The following is a 17,027-nucleotide window of genomic DNA, read 5'->3' as shown; positions in this document are numbered from 1 at the left end:
TATCTGATTTAGAAAACTTGCTCAGGAGGTATTTGAGGGCTCGCCAGAATGAAACAAAATTAGTCGACCACTACCATGTCAGTTTCTGATGCTTTCTGGCAGCCAGTTTTGTGGTAAGAAACAGGCTCCTGCAGGCTCATCTTTCCACCTGGCTACAAGAAATAGTGACAAATTAGGTGGGTTGGGGGAGGAAGAGAAATATTCCATTTCTAATTGCCTTTTTATTTTCTTTTTATAGCCGTGCTTAAACTGAGAGTTATCAGAAGCCATTCAAAGTCTCTTTCTTTTACCATTTTAAAATATATTCCTCCTAAAGCCAGATGAAAAATAATGTTAATGGAGCTTTGTGACTCCTGCAAAGTCCCCTACAAATGAAGGGACTTTGAAAAAATGTCAGCTTCCCAGTTCCCAGGAAAGAAAAATTAAACAATAAAGGCATATCGACTTGTTCCTGAGAAGATAAAGTGCTTATGAATGAGACCCTTTCATATGCTTTGGTTTGTGATCAGAGTCTACAATTGCCAAGATTCTCAGAAAGTATCCTGATTAGCAAGAGAAGCTCTGATTAAATGAGTTTTAAGATTTTCTACTGAATCCCCATACTCCCTTCAACCTGCTTTTGTACAATATGCCATCTGGTTTTGTCAGGCCACTTTCACTCCCACTTATAACTGGTGCCATAAACACATCACATTCATGCAGATCAGCTGATTGTGCTAAGTTCAAGAAAGGACACCAGCATAGAGATGACAGCAGCATCTCTCTGGCTTTGCTCCAGATCCCATGCAGGCATTTTTTGTTATTGTTCTCCATGACAAACAGAGAAGCTCTTGCCTTTTCTGTAATACAGATCCCATCCCACTCTTTTTTGGGGCCTGAAACAACTTCCATTGATGTCAGTGGGAGTTTTTCCATTGACTTCAATTGGTGATTTATTAGGTCCTTTCTGCAATACAGGTCTTCTGCTGCTGTCACCAGGGCCAATCTCTTTGCTACCTATCGTACTGAGGAAAAAGGCTGGGGCTTACAGCCATAGAAAGAAAACATCATTCTCTCTAGCATTTGCCTAGAATGTAGAGACAGGGGTGTCATACTGTACATATGATTTGAAATGGACCTCTAGGGGCCTTAGGTTATTGTTAAGGAAATCCTCATTATTTTTAATACAACTATAAAAAGAGTCTTTTCCAGGTGATCTCCATTATCAATGCACCCAGCATTCTGCTTGCTGTAAGTTGATAGTGATAAGTGAGATCAGGACAACAGCCAAGAAGACGAAAAAAGGGAATCCTCTGCTAACAACAACATCAACAGTTACCTAAATATAGCAATTAAAGTTCCGAAGGCATAAAAGCTGTTAGGCTAACACTGGGAATGTAGGTGGCTCTTCTGACTCAGTTTCTTAGAAAAAATAAGTTAAATTAATTGAAATTGGTTTTAAAAGTATTAATTTACTTTATTTAATGCTTCATTAGTCCAGTGTTTATTTCAGGGAAATTGAAATTGGAACTGACTAGTTTCCTCAATTTAAGTCTCAGGTTCTTGTTTCTACTGACATAGATACAGATATTGCACCAATGAAAATAAGATAAGAGTTTAAAATACCATTCTCCCTCACTTTGTTTTCCTTATGCAGTTCTGGTTTCATAAATGCCTCTAACACCCATCAGGCAACCAAGGGCAGAGAGCAGGAACTCTCACTTTTCCATTTCAGCAGCTCAAGCACAGGTTTAAACCATCAGCAGTAAAACAAACTTTTTATTTAAAAGGTGCTTAATTTTCATAAGACAAATTTCACATTTTGATATTTTGAATTTTAAAATTTTAAAAATTTATTTTATAAAATACACCACATCTTAAGTAGCTCAAGTATAATGACTACCCACATTTCAGTCTCTTGCCTCATTCCCAACCAATTTTGTGAGTTTCTGTAATATAACTGTACTCCTGGGGCAAAATACACCACAGCTGGCATAAACAGCTGTGAAAGATGGTAGTGGTGGACAGTATTCCAGGAGAAGTTGCTGTGAAGGAAAGTGGTCATGTTCTCCCTGGGACATTGTGTCAGCTGCTATGACCCTGCATAGCAATGTAGCTGATTCATCCTAGCAACTGGACCAGAAGAATCCTACGAACTTCAAACCAAGACCATAAAAGCGTTCAGAGTATCTTAGTATTAGGGAAAAGAAGCAGGAATTCCTGTAGCTGCCAATCCTAGAAACTAGCCAGCTCCTGCTGAAGTTTATATGTGCTTTAATTTAAAATAACAACGAAGGAAAAAAAACAAGAGGATGATATGTTCTGACAACATTCAAATGAGTGAGTCTTAAGTTAGGTGAAAGTTGGAAATATCATCTGCTGCTGGAACTTCACTGTTATGAGGGCAGCAATACAAGTGGGCTTTGCTGCCCAAGAAGGGCCATGGTTAGGAAGGACAGGATGTACTGATTCATTGTATCCCTAGCCCTCTCTGCCAAACAATTTTCTGTGGAGCCGCTGGTGGATATTAAAACTGCCAGCTATCCACAGAACAGTTGTGGGAGAGTAGCAGTGGAGAGGAGGGGGCACTGATCAAAATTCACATCACATCCCTGCTCAGTACCTGGCTAATCCCTGGGAAGCTAATGATCCAACCTAGCAGCCCGAATTCAGTGAATCCCAGTCACTTGCCAGCCATTTCCCCTAACATGGTGCTGTCCCCTGGCTTTCTATTCATTAGCTAGCCTTTAAGAGTTTTCCAACTCAGTGTTGAGGGTTTGCCAGCATCCAAACACCATATAATCAGTGGGGAGAATTTCTGCTTTCTCCCAGGGGGGAAATCTATCCCATACACACATATAACCGTTTGCCTAAGCACGTAAGCGGTGCATGACAGAGCATGAATAGCCTAAGATTGACTCACCACTCTGTACACATGACAAGCATTCTCACATGGACCAAACTGGGGAGATCATTGGTTAAGGACTGGATGATTACCCAGTTAAAGCATTTCAGTTCATCAGCTGCGGACAGTTAAAAGAGAGACAGGAAGAAGGAGGGGAAAGGGAAGGCCAGGAAGAAAGGGCTAGAGAAGCCCAGGATCTCAGGGGGATGAGATCTCTTCCCCCTCTCACGCTGTGAGTGTGAATAAGGAAAAAGTCTTGTGTTTTGGGTGACAAATGCTTGTACAGCGCACTGTAAATAAAGCACATGATGTTCAGCTTGCCACGAGAGAACATGAGGACTGTTTGCAGCAAGGTGAAGGAGACCCATCCTGTGACAAGGTGCCGTTTTGATCTTCTGAACCAATAAGAGTGAATCTGACCTTAAAATGATGCATGTAAAATGTAAAAAGATGGCCTGGTGCTTTGAATTTGTAACAGGTGATGCCATCTAACAAGTGATCAGAGAAGAAGAAAGAAGAAAACATTTTCTAAACCCCAATTAAAGCAAAAGTCTTAGAAGCGCCTCAAGCTCTTTGCTATAGATTTTTTTTAAATAAGAGGGGGCTTCCCCCACCGTTATTCCTTAAGACATCCAACCACCCTCTCTCCACTGTTCCCGTAAGAAGGACTGAATGTACACTGTAGCAACACTGGCCAAATTCTAAAGTATTTAAGAGAATACTCTACTGTATATAAAAGACAGGGACAAGCTGAATAGGTTTACATAATGTTAATGTAGACAAATGACATGAACAACATATCTAGCTGCAATTTAATTAGATCAATATGATTAGCAGTGCTATATTACACTATCTAGACTTAGCTTTGCAAAGCATGCTGCTTAAAAATGGTTTACAACCCTAAAACATTGTAGTAGCACATGCTGTTTCAATGCTATCATGCATCACTATCACCACTAACACAGCATTAATAGTGGGAGTTTATAGGACACTCAAGAGACACATAAAATATTACTCTTGCAGAGGAAAATTTTGACAATGTAGCCTGCAAAATCATTTCAACTGTCAAAAAGAGCTTACTGGAAATTAATTCCAAACTGTGCAGCATGGTCATGATTACATAGCAAGTTAATTTAACCAGTGGTTACAGGAGTTGACATAATGAACAAAGCAGAGCAAGGTAGCATGGTTTACCAATAAGTATTGCATTTGAAGTCCTGCATAAGTTTCATGTACACAGTAAATCATGGATGGCTGTTTAATTGTTGCATTATCTACTTCAACATGGGCTAGATGTCATGTTCGATGAAATGTTATATGATTTTTTTTTAAATGGCACGTGACTTTGCTTCTAATAAGAATATGGGACTGCACAGAGACACCTTTTCCCAATGTGGTAAAAAAATACCCACTTCCATCTGCTATTGTGCCTATTCCACTTGGGCTCATAGCTGACCATAGTAATCCATTAATTTGTAACATCTAGTCTCAACTACTGTGATTTTCTGGATCTAGCAATGAAGCCTCAGGCCCTGAAAGAAGCTCCAACAGCATCCCAAGCTTAGTGAAATACGTCATCAGGAATATATCATTCTGAATTGTCAGTCTGAGGTGGCTTTCCACTGAAGAGAGAAGGCTTTCCACTGAAGAGAGAATCCATTTTTAAACTAATCCAGACAGAATCTTGAAGCTAAATTTGAACCAAATTCTAGGAGGGGAAAGCCTAGGACACTAACCCACTGTGCCCACTCTCTCTTTGCATTTATAAACTTTTTAAAAGTGAATGTGATGCTTATGATGGTGGATTAATGGCCCTGGTGACCAGGGGCAGCTCCAGGCATCAGCACGCCAAGCGCGTGCCTGGGGTGGCAAGCTGCGGGGGGCGCTCTGCTGGTCACCGTGAAGGCGGCAGGCAGGTTGCCTTCAGTGGCATGCCTGCAGAGGGTCCGCTGGTCCCACGGATTTAGCGGACCTTCCTCAGGCGTGCCACCAAATCTGTGGGACCAGGGACCTCCTGCAGGCAAGCTGCTGAAGGCAGCCTGCCTGCAGTGCTTGGGGCGGCAAAATACCTAGAGCCTCCCCTGCTGGTGACTGAAATCCTTCATTTATATACAGTATATGGCCATGAGTAAGCAGAAATGCAGGATTTTGAACACTACCTGACCAGGGCTGCTGGAACAATTTTTATATTGGAGGTACTGAAAGCCATTGAACCAAACTGTAAACCCTGTATATGATGGAAATCACTTCAAACAAGGGGGGTGCAGCTTGGGGTTTAGAAAAATATGATGGCTTGGGGTTTAGAAAAATATTGCTAACATTTAAAATGTTACGTTCTTTGTGAAGTCAATGAATGAGCTTCCATATGAAAGCTCTTTAACTTTTCATTTTGATGATGTTTTTCTCTCCAGTAGTAACATAGCTTGCATGTGTCTATGTGAGATGGTTGTGACAATGTACAGAAGATAGCCATATTATTTTTTGCTACTAGTAATGGTATTATGCTCTTAGTAAGGGACCATCGGAGGTTAAATTAAATTTGGAGCAAAAGATATTTGTGTTTCATTTATGTGGCTTACAAATGTTGCCATTCTACTTTTAAAATGACTGATTTAGGACTTTCCACAACATACCCATTTTTATTTCATATTACAGTGTATACAACACACACTCCCTGACAATTAGAGGACAAATCTGTCTGAAATGAAGCAATTCTTTGAGGATTTAATTATAACTGATGTAACACATTAAAGAAAAATCAATGTATATTTAGTATGAATAATTATCTTGGATATTAAGAGCTCAAATTTCATTCTAAACAGAATAATCCCATTCCAAAATTCAACTTCTGAGTTTAGTAAATTTTAACTTGGTCTTTTCTAAAAAAACTGTCTAATATAAGAATAAACTTGCATGATAAAGATACAGTTTTAAAAGGAATGTGGTATTTGAAGTAGTCCTTTTCTACTGTAGAATCTGTTCATTTGATGTTTAGACCAAAGATTCCCTTGCTAGTGGTATATCTATTCATAGAAATGAAAAAGGGATAATCCTTGCAGATGGCATAATTACTGATGTCCCAGGACATATATGATATTCGGACCTTGAAAAGCTTCACCTAGAGTTAGGGATCTCTTTCCATCTTTCAATTCCTGTCAAATGACTGGACTGAGGTCATTGAGTAGTTCACAGAATAGTCACTGGAGAAGGAAAAAACATGTGTCAGCCCCATGCTGAATCGAATGAGGTTTTTGTCCCAGGTATTTATCATAAATTTTAGCATGTAGGCTTTCCTGGTTAATCTTTGTTTCTTATGGTACCACACATCAAGTACAGGAATACCCTTTGTCAGTTCTGCATCTATTATTTTAGGTATAGTGTTCAGTGATCCAAGATGCAATAGACTGAAAGTGTACTGCTGTCATAAACAGATAGCTAAGGGTTAATGTTCTTTTACCTGTAAAGGGGTAACACCAGTCACCTGAAACACCTGACCAGAGGACCAATCAGGAAACAAGACTTTTTCAAATCTGGGTGGAGGGAAGTTTGTGTGTGAGTTCTTTGTTCTTTGTCTTGTGTCTGACCCTCTCGGCTCTGAGCGTGATCTTTCTGTCTCCTGGCTTTCTAATCTTCTGTTTCCAAGTTGTAAGTACAAAAATTGGAAGACTATAGGTTTATATTGTTTTCTTTTGTATTTACATGGGTGTAGTTGCTGGAATGTGTTAAATTGTATTCTTTTTGGATAAGGCTGTTTATTCATTTTTTTCTTTTAAGCAAATGACCCTGTATTTGTCACCTTAATACAGAGAGACCATTTTTATGTCCTTTTCTTTCTTTTTATATAAAGCTTTCTTTTTAAGACCTGTTGGAGTTTTTTTCTTTAGTGGGGACTCCAGGGAATTGAGTCTGCAGCTCACCAGGGAATTGGTGGGAGGAAGAAGTCAGGGGGAAAATCTCTTTGTGTTAGATTTACTAAGCCTGACTTTGCATACCCTCTGGGTGAAGAGGGAAGTACTTGTGTTTCCAGGACTGGAAACGGGGAGGGTGGAGTCCCTCTGTTTAGATTCACGGAGCTTGCTTCTGTGTATCTCTCCAGGAACCCAGGGAGGGAACACCTGGAAGGGAGAAGGGAGAGGGGAAATGGTTTATTCCCCTTTGTTGTAAGACTCAAGGAATTTGGGTCTTTGGGGTCCCCAGGGAAGGTTTTTGGGGGGACCAGAGTGCCCCAAAACACTCTAATTTTTTGGGTGGTGGCAGCTTTACCAGGTCCAAGCTGATAACTAAGCTTGGAGGTTTTCATGCTAACACCCATATTTTGGATGCTAAGGTCCAAATCTGGGAAATATGTTATGACAACTGCTAAAAGTGTAAACATTGTGAAGTGCCGAAACACCTTTTTCTGATGGTAATTGCAAGACTGAGAAACAACCTCTGGGTCTTTTAGTTACCCAGACAAGGAAGAACATGAAAATGTTCAAATAAAAAGTTGTGGCAGAAACAAAGAAAGATCTTGAAACCCATAAAAAAATATGGAACGTATGTCATCTTGATTGAATTGTTCTTCCAATCAAAGTCAAAGGAAAGATAGAGCATCCAATAAATAGTTATGTCTCCAGTCAGAGAAGTGACACTTTTTAAAATACTATCTGATTTTTAGTTTTATGTATAGTTATCCTTAAGTACCTAATAGAATCTTTTTTTAATATAATTTCCTTGTTGAAGTAGGATCAGCAATTGTATACTCAATGTTAAGTCATTCATTTTTACCCCCATTAACTGAGAGTAATGTAAAACTGATTTATTGTTTGTAGGATTATGGGCAGATGATTGGGATTATAGGAGCAAATCAATATGTCATCTGCATAGAATAAAATGAAATTTGTGGCATTTCTGATTTTTATTCCTTGAAGCAACTCTTGGTTGCTGAAAAATTAGTCTAGAGGTTCAATTACAATTGCAAAAAGAAAAGGGAATAATGGACAGCACTGCCTAGTTCCCCAGTGTCATTTCAAAAAGGGCGAGTTTAAATTACTAATATGTACAAATCTGAACAGTACATTATCCAAGATTTTAATCCAATTTTTATGAAGGTCTTTCCAAAGTTGAGGGTAGGGGAGGGTTTAGATCAGTCAACAAGTATTTCCATTCTAATGAATCTAAAGGTTTTCCCAAGTCAATTGAATGGATAAATCTAGAGTTATCAAATTCTTGTGGTGAATAAACACAGAAAAGTCTTAAATTATCAGCAGTGGAGCAGCATGAAAGAAAAATCTTGATTGATCTGTGTGGACAATGTCTCCTATTACTAGCAGGAATCTTTTGAGGTGAAGTGCAGAGGTGTCTCACAACGCCTATGCACCACTTTAGACCCCCAGAAACTACACTAAAGTCTAAAGAGAACATAAGTGGGGGGCCTCTGCACACAAACACCTTTCACCTCAGTGAGTAAAAAAAAGATAAAAGTTTAAGATCAGTGGACAGAGTTATGGGTCTATAGGAGGAACAGTTTATTAGGATTGCCCAGCAGTGCAATAGCACTTTCACAGAATGAATTGAGCAGTTTTGGTGGTTCAAATGCATGCTTAAACACTGCTAATAACAGTTCTGCAACTAAACTTATGCTTTCTCCAGGAGTGTTTAATGGTAGACTATCTAAGCACATTACTTTGCCTGATCCTAGACTTTTAAGAGCTTTTCGTATATCTTGTTAAATGTAAGGTTACACACGGATCAATCTGGTGAAAGTTTCAATAAAATGCTTTTATTTATGAACTCAGTCTCTGGATTTGAAGGCATCTTAGAAGTTTAGTGTGTTTGACACAACTCTGAAACTGTTATTTTTGATTTCTGTATCATATGTCAAAGTTTGAGCTTTAGCTTTTGCTGTTGGCATATGGAGCCCTGATGTGCGGTGCTCACTTTGGTCTTCCCTGACTATAAGAGAGGTTGATGCATATTGTACCAGTTCCCACATTCTATTTACAACTGACCCCAGACAGAGTACTCTGAGGTGATGTAATACAGAGGAAAATAATTTGTGGTCACTGCTATTAGGTCATCTTTCAAGAGGAATGAGTATACTCTCCTAACTAGCCAAAGATGGACGATGGCTTTTCCCATCACTGTTCCCATATGCATAACTATGAGTAAAAAAAGAGTGCAACAGAACCTTAAGTCTGTGCATCAAATTGATAATTGATGGGCAAAGCCTTTTATAAAAGGTGAGTTCCTTGAAATATTCCTTTTCCCTGCCAGCATCACTTTGTCTTACCCAGAATGAGTTGGATCCAGCTTCTCTTCATCCATGTGCTTATTTCTCTCAGATATGGGGACGTCTGAGTGATTATACTCACTGCATCTGCAAAAACAGACAAGCAGCTGTATACTTGTATCACTGGTGACAGATCTCCTAAATATGTTGAAAAAAATAGAAGCTAGGGTTAAAACTTGCACATCTCACAGGAGAGGGCTCTCTGTTATCTGTCCAAGAGGAATGAGCAAAGCCAGTTTAGTGCTGATCATCCAGTCCTCCTCAGTCTTGTAAGTGAATCAGCAGCACCTTGGGGCTGGTGTTGTTGAAGGCTGCTGAGAGATTCAATAGCACAAACACACAGGTTTTCCCTCTGTCAGCTGTTATAAAGAGTTCATCTACCAATATCATTAGACTTGTCTCCATACTATATTCCCAGTCTGAAACCTGATTATGAAGAGTTTAGGATGCTGGCAGAGAGCTGGAGTTACCCTAGACACTACTTGCACAGTAATTTTGCTCAGGAATAAGAGTATGGATATTTTAAACGTTCATGTTTCACAAACCTGTTGATAGATGGCAGAAAGAGGTCTGAAAAGCTTTGCAAGCTAACGCTTTCAATCATTTCCTGGTTTAGCTGTAATGTAAACTCAATTATTTCAAACTTTAAGTCTCCTGTTAGGGTTTCAACCTCAGAACCTAAATCTTTGAAAAATGGCTTTATTTCTGTGTGGATGGTCAGACTAAATAGAAGAGCAGCTGCTTGCTGCTGATAGATAGAGACATCTATCTCTTTAATTCTTTGTTAAGCACTGAGTATGTTCTTGGCCCTGTACAAGACACAAAGAAAGAAAAAAAAAGACAGTGCCTGCCTGGTGGTCTTACACTGAAAATATTTTCCAGGAGGATACAAAAGAACAGAAAGTAGGACAGCAGCTTTGTTATGCATAATAGTTCTTATGAGGAAAGAGAAATGATGATGCATTGTTTGCTACAGTGGCGACACACACAGTAGTCATTGCACAGTTAGCATGGGAATTATCCCAAGATCTTGTGGATGTTGTAATAAACCTCAAGAGAGCTCATGTGTTAACTACCCAAATGCTATATGTTACAACTGTACATTGAGAAATGGGCAAGTAAATTGACAAATCTGAGAAAAGCTCCCCTTAATGTAGCATATGATGAGAGTCCGGTAAGATGCTGGAATCTTTAAATTGGTTATCATGTACTGATGTCCCAAATTGAAATATGAAACCAGAACAAAGACAGAAAGTCTGAGAGAAACTCTAATTAAATACAAAAGGGTGCTGGAAGACTAATTTAGCTCTGCCATACTACAATACTGCATATAATTGATAATGTAGTCATAACCAAGGTACTGAAATGCTATATGCAGTGTGACAAAGTTCCTCCTCTACCTTGGTGGGTCCTGCGCTTATTGGTGGATTTGCTCACCTCACAGATTCACCCTGTGGGTTGGGAAACAGCCCAGAGAACTTTTCCTCTGGTAGAAACCACAGTCCAGGTCAATTCCTCCTGTGTTTGTTCAGGAATTGAGAGGTTTGGGGGGAACCAGGGGAGGTTTTGGGGGGCCAGCCCTCTACTCCAGGATCCAGCCCAGGACGCTGTGGACTGCAGCTGTCTAGAGTGTCTCCTGGTACAGTTGTGCGATAGCTACAACTCCCTGGGCTACTTCCCCATGGCCTCCTCCCAACACCTCCTTTGTCCTCACCACTGGACCTTTTTCCTGATGTCCGATAACACTTGTACTTCTCAGTCCTCCAGCAGTATGCCTACTCACTCTCAGCTTCCTGCACACCTCTTGCCTCCAGTTCGTTGCTCACACAAATGCACTTCCTCTCCTCTGGCTCCCTCTGGCCTGACTGGAGTGAGCCCTTTTATAGCTTCAGAGGGGCCTTAATTCGAGTCAGGTGCTTAACAGCCTCACCTGACTCTTAGCAGGTTAACTGGAGTCAGCTGTTCTCATAAGCCTGGAGCAGCCCCTGCTCTAGTCACTCAGGGAACAGAAGACTGCTTATCCAGTGGCCAGTATATCTCCCTTCTACTACTCTGCTGTTCCCAACTGGCCTAGGTCTATCACAACAGATATTAACTGATAGTCATGCTGTAAGCACAAATGTATGCAGAAGCACTAGAAGTATGTTATATAAGCAATTAGAATAGAGCAATAGCTGAATCTTACTTTTATTAACATTAATATAACTGACTAAACCAGGGAGATCACCCTCATCAATAGCTCTCGTTTGAGAAGGGAAAAAATTAGCCAAAGGCTTAAGGTTATGATTTGATTGAAGATTTTAGACTACTGAAAATCTATTTGGTAATTAATTGAGGACTAAAGAGAACGTTTTATCATGAAGCAAGGTCTGAGTGAGTTATTTGTTGGGCTAAAGAACCGAAGTGTTGCTGCTCTCATCTACCTATGGCGAATAAAGGAATCCTGTCTTCTCAGCAGTGGTCAATAATCAAATGTGAAAAACCAGTCACAGTAATATTTTCTGAATTGCAAAGCTTTTAATGTATTGTTTCAAAATAATTGAAAATAACATTTAGAAAACTACATCAATGGGAATGAAATTCTCATTTAGAAACTTTCCTATTCAGGAAAGTCTAACACACAAACATGTTAAATGACTCTTTAATTGTCTCCTAATGTATTATCAGTGCCCAAGGCCGGTGCAACCATTTAGGTGACCTAGGCGGTCGCCTAGGGCACTAGGATTTTGGGGACGCCATTTTTTTTTGCAGCAACCGCAGCAGCCGGATCTTCGGCCGCCCTGGTCTCTGCCGGCATTTAGGCAGAGGGAGCTGGGGCAGGGAAGCACAGGGAGGGCTGCCTGCAGCAAGTGGGGGGGGTGCAGCACACAGGGGAACTCTCCACTCCAGCTCATCCCTGCCCCGCCTCCTCCCCGAACACGCCGTGGCTGCTTCACTTCTCCTGCCTCCCAGGCTTGTGGCACCAATCAGCTTAGGAGCCGCAAGCCTGGGAGGCAGGAGAAGTGAAGCAGCCACTGCGTGCTCAGGGAGGAGGCGGGCAGGGGTGAGCTGGAGGGGGTGGTGCCTCAGGAAGGATGGTGGGGAGCTGCCGCAGGGGGGGCGCCTCAGGGGGGGGAAGTGGGAGAGGGAGGGCGCAATGTGGAAGTTTCGCCTAGGGCGCGAAACATCCTTGCACCAGCCCTGTCAGTGCCTATGTAAATAATACCAGGGTTCAAATCTACACAGCTTTATTTGCTGTGTTTCTTTGTTTTGATTCCAAGGTTGATTTTACATATAGCTGGTGAAGAGGAGTCATGGGGGAGATTGGAAAAGAGTTTGCATAGAATACGAGGCTTTTCCCTCACAGATAGTGTACACTATTGATGGGTATGCACAGAAAACTCCTAGAATCCTCTCTATAAAGAGGGCATTGCCATGAAAACATGCTACATAAGAAGTGCAATTTCAGGGACTATGATCTTGACATGCAGTTTCCAAACTGGCAAGGAGACTGCATAGTCATATACAGTAGATAGCTTTTCAGTGGGTATAATCTGTCCATTTCTACAGCAGCAACAACAAACTACAGACATGAAGAGAACACCCTGTTATTTCTCCCAACATGAACTATATCCAAATATTTTGACACAACCTCACAAAAGCGAGAAGATCATAGCATTAAACCTCCAGTACATACTAAATAAGGCACAGTCTCCAGCCAGTGAGGTGGTTTCCACAGAACTCATGGAACTACATGTTTTTTGTTCACAGTGTTTCTGGTCCATGTGAGTTTGTACCTAATTTTCAGATTTAAATGAACACAGAAAACAGAATGAAAAAGCGTAATCATGATGCAGTATTTGTATTAGAGTAGTGCCCTGAGTTATCAAGAGGATTTGGGACCCCATTGTCTGAAGTCTTTATACAAACACACTGGAGTATTAGCTCAAATAATCGAACAAACCTGATCTGCCTTCATAAATGAGTCCTTTGTTTCAGTCCTTGCAGTGAAATATTTCATCACCTGAACCACACCTTTCCTCGAAAGTGATCAGATCACTCCACTAAAACAATACCTGATTGGCAGAACGGAAGGGGACACAGCATTTGGAAGATTTGTTGCCAATATGGAATTGCAATCTGGTCCCTGAAAACACATTTAGGAGACATTGATATTCCATTTTCTGAGAATAATTGGAGAGGGAAAGATTATGAGTTGATTAGCTGATAAGCCACATGTGGGGAGAAAGGGGTAATTTGAGGCACTTGTAAAGCAATTCAGTATGTAACTAATAATATTAAATACAATTTATTATGTTAACTACTGAGAAGCCCCAAGCACAAAAGATTGATACTACAAAAATCTAAGGCAAAATTTGTCATATGATCATTAATTTGGGGTTTCCAATTTGCTATATCTTGAGTCTGATTCTCAAAGGTCTAGAGCACCCATAACTGAAACTGATGTCCATGGCAGCTCGGCAGCTCGGAAAATGAGGCCCAATAAAACCAGATTTGGACACGTAAAAATGGAGGCACCCAAATGGACACAACTTTTGAAAGTTTGGCTGTTTATGAATAAATATACCGCCCACAAAACTTGTGTGCGAAGGCAATTCCACTCCAGGAACCACAACCAAGGAACAAAACAAGAGAATCAGAAAGAGCTCAAGAAAAAAATAGTCTGTGTCAAGAACGAAGCTTTCAAAGAGCATGCAGCAAATTTAAGAATGGCTTTAAAGTATGCATTAGGAAAACTAGAAATAGTTCCCTGACCTTATTTTACCATTTGTTTGTAAAAAAAAAAAATTGTCAATTTTTTTTAAAAAAGGTAAATACTGGTAGAACCTTTTTTTCTAAATTGCAAAAATTCCCATATCACCGAAAAATGTGCAGCTAACTCAATCATTTAATTGGGATTAAGGGGAAAAATCATGGTGAATATAGCAGACAAAACTGCTAATGTCACACCATATCAATTTAATGACTGACTAAATCTCATTCTTAAAGAAAAGCTGAATGAATATTGACACAAATCATTCTTGAGGATATGTTCGTTCTCATGAGCAATTCTTACATTTGTATCATACAATGTTACAGAAACTAGTTCAGATTAAAATCCCAAAACTTGAACTTCTTGGATTGATCCCAGCTGGCAGTTTATTCTAGCGATGTTAATCAGATCTGATTCAAAATGTCATGAGAATAACTTGTTTTTTTAAATAATAACCATTCAGACCAATGTAAAGATCTCTTCTGAGAATGATTCAATCAACAGTAGCCATGGTCGCCCAGTTCATCTAGCTCTGTTATAGGCTGAACTGTAATTTGAATTAGTGAACTAGCCTATTCAGACTGAACTCTTCCAGAGCTGATTTCCACTGTTCCTGCTGCAATTAATATTCTCCCCTTCTTAAAGTGCCCAGTGAGATATAAATAAAAGGAATTGCCACCAACAATGGTGGCCTCAATTTCACCTTTAAATCTACTATCACCAGTCATTGCTCCTGTCTTAAATTTAAAAAAAAAAACCACCACCAACATTAGTTACCAACCCCCCATAACATAATAAAATGGAATTTTGGATATGTCATTTGTCTATCCAGCAGATGTGACCCATGAGACAAAACTTTATATTATTTATTATTGGTTAACTGACTTGAGTGTTCTTCAGGACAAAGGTGTAAAAGGAAAGACCAACTTTTCACATCCCCCTCCCCTCCTCCACTATTCCAACCTCTTCTGGAAGAAATGAAATCTATAGCTGTGGGAAGGAAGTGTCAGCATTGAGATGGAATTTATGCTAAAAGCTTCTCTTTCAGAGTCCTCGTGCTCTTGATTAGAAGTTGTTACACCATCATCAGGTTAAGTAATTAAGGAAAGGAATATATTACGGTAATATCATTAAGTTAGAATCTTAGCTCATAAAGAGATTTTAGCTGTATACAGCTCAAACAGAAAATTTTCAGCCAAAAATCTGAAATATTCTCATTTACAAATGCTGCCATTTTGCCTCAGAACTTACAGTTTGGGTGCTTCATGCTCCCATTGTCCTCTATAGATCAGGTTCCACGGTCAGTCTACATCTCTCATGATGCGTCATAGTCTCCCCCTTGGAGAGGGAAGGCAGAGCATCCTAGGTGAGACCGTTGCAACACTGGAGAGGTAGTGAGGTCATAGAGTCTGGCCCATAGAGGAGACTGGAAACATGAGGCAACCAAACTACTACTCTCAAATCACACTTCCTCAGTATTTCCAAATTCAGATATTTTGGCTATTGGCAAAAATATTTCAATTTTTCTGGGTGTTCATGTTTTGACAAAAAAAATCTGCAGAGAAAGAGTATTTAGTCAAAAACTCAATTTTCCATAAAAAAATAATAAAAGAGTTTATCTGGAAAGTTTGTCAATCCCTAGCCATAATCTTTAGAGACTCAGTCTGATGGTTACAATAAGCATAAATTATGCAGGTATAAACATTTATAGGAAAGACAAAAGGAATTCAGCAGCACATCATATAGAAAGGTTCGTATATCTTCAGAGACTTTCAAGAAAATCTCCAAGGGGATCTCAGAACTGCTCCAAATGGAAAAGGCAGAGACATAGTTTTTGTATTGTTTCATTTTTTAGAACAAATTAAATCACAGAATCCATCCTTTACGTGTCTTTATATAAAGTCGTGAAGAGTAAAGAACAAAGGTTTCATCACTGTCAACTTGAATATACAGCTTGTGGGTTTTTTCTCTCTGCTTTAAGAATAGATGTGGGGGAGGGGAAGATATTAAAAAAAGACAAATCTAGAAAAAAATATAGGAAACTGACTGAGGCCTGAACTAGACAATAAGAAGAATAGAATATTACCTTTTCCAGACCTTCTGGCTGACAAATATCCTGAAATTTTATCATCTATTTCTTACATATATTTTAAAAAGTATCTTTTTCATTCTTCAGCCTGCAAGCCAATCCAAGTACTGTTTATTTTGAATTGCTGACAATAGAGCTTTAAAATATTTTCTAAATAGATATAAAAATCTAAAAGCCCATGTTTTTAAATACAGTTAGCTCTCAGTGTATTTTAAAATTTACAATTCCGTTTAATTTCTCTAAAAACAAAAATCAAACCAACAGTCTTCTGTGTCTCAATTTTGGGTCACTCTAAACCACATCCCATAGATTATTTTGAACGTGACACATTAAATCATTCTAATGAGCTGTTTCGATTCCCACCTCAGTACAAGGTCATTAGGTGTGAGACCATATCTTTATGCATTTTCTCCACTATTTCATATCGCAGTTGTCAAAAAAGACTTTGATGGTTTTCCATTGTAAAAAGTGTGACAACTGCTCCGTCAGGCAGATTTAAAGGAATACATTTGGGATGAGGTTTAGGAACTCATGAGTGCTAATCCTGATTCTGACACCAACTCGATGGGTGGCTGTAGCAGAGTCACTTGAACTCTCTTCCTTAGTTACCCCCATCTGCAAGATGGGGATAAGACATGTAACTCACCAGAGGGCTGAAAGGGTTAATGTGTCCGGCGGCACTTCTTGGCATTATTAACATGGCAGATTATCGCCTCACATAATGCTGTGAAGCAGGTGTCCAGGTAAATGGGTAGCAGGTTGCCATTTAAACTCCTGTACTCAGTAGGATTAAATGCTAAAGGTGGGAGACAGCCAGACCGCAAATAGCACAGTTCACCCTTGCACTCCCCCAGTCCTGGGGTTGCTGCATTCAGGGCCAGTCCACTTGTAAAAATTAGAACAGCCTGAGGATCAGCTATGCCCCATATCTCCTTTCTCCTAGTCACACCACCCTATGCTAACTGCAAGTAAGGTAGTGCTATCAAAACCTCTTGAAGGAGCCTTTTGCCCTCCATTTGCCAGATATGCT

Source organism: Gopherus evgoodei, chromosome 2, assembly GCF_007399415.2.
Source record: "Gopherus evgoodei ecotype Sinaloan lineage chromosome 2, rGopEvg1_v1.p, whole genome shotgun sequence".
NCBI lineage: Eukaryota > Metazoa > Chordata > Testudines > Testudinidae > Gopherus > Gopherus evgoodei.
Note: the sequence above shows the minus strand (reverse complement) of the source record.